Raw genomic sequence first — 4,423 nt, 5'->3', positions numbered from 1 at the left:
TTATATTAATGTCCACAGGATGGACATTAATACAAATGGACACACTGATGTGTCCAAAAGCACCTTCACCCCTTAATCTATTATAGAATTTTCAAGGGAAATACAGAAACTCGCTGTGTTTCCAGTTTGAAATGTCATATTTGTGCCTACTGGGCTGTAATTGTTACCCACTGGTGTGAATCCTTCTGGAGTTGCGGCTCAAAAGCTGAACAAATAAGGAGTCCTCCACCCCAAGCAAAGCCAGGAACATGCACGCACTGGCTGGCTGTGCAGAGGAATAGTCCCTGCTGCGGCTGCCTTACACCCAGGGTGCTGTTATTGCCTCTTGGCTATTTAAAAAGCACTGGGCTTCACTTGTAATTTCTTTTTTTATTCCTGAACTCTTCAGTTCTGTGCTATCTTCTCCCTGGGAGAAGCATGTTTTCCAGGATGTTTCCTGCAGCAAGTTCCTCTGTGAGGGCAGGGTCTGTGCTTGGCAGGAGGCTCCAAGAGGAGGGTCTGGGGTCGCAGCATCCGAGTAGATTCCTGTTTGTCCAACTGTTTGGGGACCTTACCTGCTGCACGGGACCACTGCTGACAACCTGTGGCAGAGGCTGGGTGGGGTGTGAAGAGCAGGGGAAGGTGGTTGGGTCAGATCCGTGTTCCCTGTGTGGGCTTTGGGGGGTTTGTAGGGCCCCCACGGGGCAGTGGGAAGGGCTGGCTCTGTCTCTGCCTCAGTACAGAGCCCTCACGGGGACCACACTTAATTTTAAGTGAAACCCACCATCATTGGCTACTCCCATTGAAAGACCAGGGCTGGTAACTGCGGTTCCTTCATGAGCAGCTCAGCTGCCCAAGCAGAGGTGATGGAGATTTGGGGATGGTAGTCCTCTTGGTTGTCTCTGGGTAAGCTGTCCTGCGCCAACTTCATACCAAGGGAAACTCACTCCCTGCACAGAGACAATTTTAGATGCTGTGTCTTGTCTTGCTGTGGATAACGAGAGTTCATCGTAATTTAAATCTGAGGCCTTCATCAGGGTTATAAACTCAACGCATGAAGGTGGTGGGAAACATCCTTAAGTACCCCCCGGATGGACTCTGGAAAGATTATTATGCTGTAATCTGTTTCTATAGTGCCACAAAAGCAGTAGTTGACCTTAGGACTGTGACTCTGCTATTCCCTCTGCTGGCATCCCCAGTGTTTTTGTCCAGACCAGTTTTGCCCAAACTAAATGACTCTGTGTCAGAGCTTTGGTTTGCCTGTGAGAGGTGCTTCCCAGCTGATGGGGATTGCTTTGCGTCAGATGTTTCCCTCGTGGTTTTTCTTGGTTTCTGCTATGTGGTTGGAGGGTGAGGAACCATCCGAAACCTCAGCCCCAGGGCAGGTAGGAGCAGGGTGATGGGAGGTACCTGCCTGTGCCTGCACAGTAGCAGCAGAGAATTGGGCCAGTGAGTCATCTCGGGAATAGCTTGATGTTGGCAGCTGAGGTGGTTTTTTTGAAGTAGTAATAATTATTATTAATAAATAGCTTTGAGTTCAGCAATTGCAAAACAGGATGGACTGATAGCCCAGGGACTGGGCATTTTGCTGGGAAACAAAGCAAAACTCTCCCCTCCCTCTGGAACGACAAGGTAGGAGGCCAGAGCCTTCTGATCCCATCTTGCGGGTGCTCATTGCTTCCCTGTGGAAGAGCAGACCCTGTGAGATGTGTCTCACCTTGGTAGCATGAATTTCAGTCACTTTTCAAGGGCTCCTTCAAACTAGTCCACAGGCTCTCAGAAGCCTATAAACGCCAGCCTGAATCCATTGCTCCAAGCCCAGGAAAGGCAAATTAAAAATAGTATGGCCAGGTTGCAGTTTGAGAACTGTCCTGGTTGGAAAGCCAAGGACTCCTGATCTGCTGGGGACAGACTGACGGCTTTGGACAGCTTGTTGTCAGCAGGACTGAGCTTGGCAGGGAAGCGCTGAAATCCCGTTTGCCTACTTGCGCGGATTCAGTTATTAAACACATCAGGAATCCCCATCTGCTCCGTAAGCCTGTCTGTAGAAACGTAACCCAAAGCTTGGCTCCTGCAAAGTGCCGTTTGCCTTTGAGCGGGGTTGGAGGGAGCTGGAGCTGTGCAAAACTCCTGGTTTTTGGGGTAAGACTCCCCTGTGGATTAAGAAAGGGTGAAGCCCTTGGCATTGCGCTTGCTGCCTGCCAGGGCTCGTGCTGAAATGGGCTGTTGGGTTGTGTATGGGGGGATTTGGGAATGGGATGGAGGAGGTGGAGGTGATGTTTTCCTGTCCTCCTTCCCTTGCTGCAAATTGTCCAGCGTTCTGCCAGGTGCTACGTGTTGTATGCAAATGCTGAAATTTTTTCTTGGTGCCTCTTGAGAGGCTTTGACTTTCTGTCTAGAAGCTATTAATTACCCAGACAAGGAAAGCAGAACGTACCCAATTTATCGCCCCTACTGCTTAGACCTGTCTCTCCGGCTGATCTGCTCCGAACTAATGAGCAGCTCCTTTTGCTGGGCCACCAGCGAGCTTGAACTTCTCATCGGTTTTCCTGGGGAGAAATGAAAGCAGCAGCAATGTGCAGGAACAAATGGCTGGAATTTGGTTATTAACCTGGGCTGAAAATTGACTCTATCTGCTAGTAATTACCCGGGGGATGTTAGGAGAAAGGCCTAGTGGAGGGTTCAGAGCTGGTATTTGACAGATGATCACAAGCAATTGAGTTAGCATTACTTAAGTTCCCCCCCTGCCTCTGAGGTGCAGCCATGGTGCTGGGTAAGAACGGCAACTGCATTGCAAACCTGAAGTAAAATGGGTTAGTTTGAAACAGCTCTGCTCCCAAATGACTCCCTTCTTTAGTGATATTTTATGTCACAGCTGCATAGCATCTCATATATTTTTGAGTACCTTAGTTTACAGGTCATTTAATTTATTTGCAGGCTTTGTTTCGGTTCCCTAGGGTAATTTTGTTCCTTTGCACATGTCTTCCTATGGAGGCATTAAATTGTGCAGTTTGTCACAATAGTTCAGCTTTTATGTTGGCAGTCGGTGCTCTTCAAAGATCCTTCTGTGAAGTTTAGACTCCTGAATCATTAGAGGATCATGAAAGAAAAGGAATAATTTAGAAGGCGAAGATGTTTTGTCGTCTTTGAAATTGGGAACGTGCGAAAGGAGAAAATGTTTAGCAGTACAATCCACCTCAAAGAACGTATCTTAGGAACTCCAGAAAATGAATTTCCCTTCTTTAGTCAGGATGTAAATAATCGAAAATGTCACTCCTGAGCTGAGTAATTTGTTCAACAAAAGCATCTCGAGGAGATGACTCCCCTAGCTTTCATAAACGTGCCCAAGACATCAGAGGACCTGTCTCTGCAGCAATACGAACTGAAGGGTTTGAAAATCAAATGAGCAGCGTGTTCTGTGCAAAATATATAAATAAATATCACAGGTGCTTTGTAATCTCCCTTGCATTTTAAAAGCCTTGTTTATCTGGGTAGTCGGGGGTTTAGGTTAGTTCCTGGGACCTGCCAGTGGGTGTAGGCATGATGTGTTCTTACAGTGATGGTTGTTAATGTGGTGTGTAATGTACTTGGGAGCGTGGCTAAAACAGCCGTACGGTCACTCTGACATTCGTGCACGTTGGCAAGGAATTGCAGATATATATATTTTTTTTTCCCTTGGTTTAAAGTTGCTTGTGTGTGTTTATCAAACTGAGATTAGTACTGCCTCACAGTTAAAATATTTAAGCCCATGTTTAATGTAAGAGGGGGGGCAGCTGAAGTGGAAAAGATGTGGTGTGGTGTGTGCAGGGAGGCGGTCGGGGAGTGCTGGGGGTCTGGAAGAGAGGAGGGAAGGAGCTTTGCCCTGGCACAGGCTGGCAGTGCTTGCCCCACAGTTTGGGTTGCCCTGGGTCCCGGGTGGATGTGGCAGTACGGGGCGAGCAGTGCAGCATTTCAGGCTGCCAGAGAGGGGTTTGGGTAGGACAGGAGGAGGTTTGTGCCTTTGCACAGCCCATCTTGACCCAGAAGATGTGTTTTTTAGTTTCAACTCATGTATCTGGAGCTTTGGGCCAGGCTTCCATCAGAAAATGGGGCTTTTTCAGCACTTTTTCTGTCCTTTTCCCCTTTTTCCCCCCCACCGGGTGGTTACATGTTTGGTCTTTTTAATTTCCTCTCCAGGCATTTCCATTTGTCTTTGCAGATCATCTTCAACAAAGGCCTCGCATGGTCTAATTTGTTTTCTGTTTCCAGCCTAGACTTAAAATAACTCCTTTGTTCCATGAATGGCCTGTGCATGGGTCCAAATCCCACCTCCTTTTTTTTATTTTATTTTATTAAGTGTGGATTGATTTTTTTTTTTTTTTTTTTTTTTTTTTTTTTTTTTTTTTTTTTGTCGGTAAAAAAAAAAAAAAAAAAAAAAAAAAGTTCTAGGAAAAATATTAAACCC

The sequence above is a fragment of the Calidris pugnax genome, unplaced genomic scaffold, assembly GCF_001431845.1.
Source record: "Calidris pugnax isolate Ruff unplaced genomic scaffold, ASM143184v1 scaffold32, whole genome shotgun sequence".
NCBI lineage: Eukaryota > Metazoa > Chordata > Aves > Charadriiformes > Scolopacidae > Calidris > Calidris pugnax.
The sequence above is the reverse complement of the archived record's forward strand: the minus strand, read 5'-3'. Positions refer to the sequence as shown.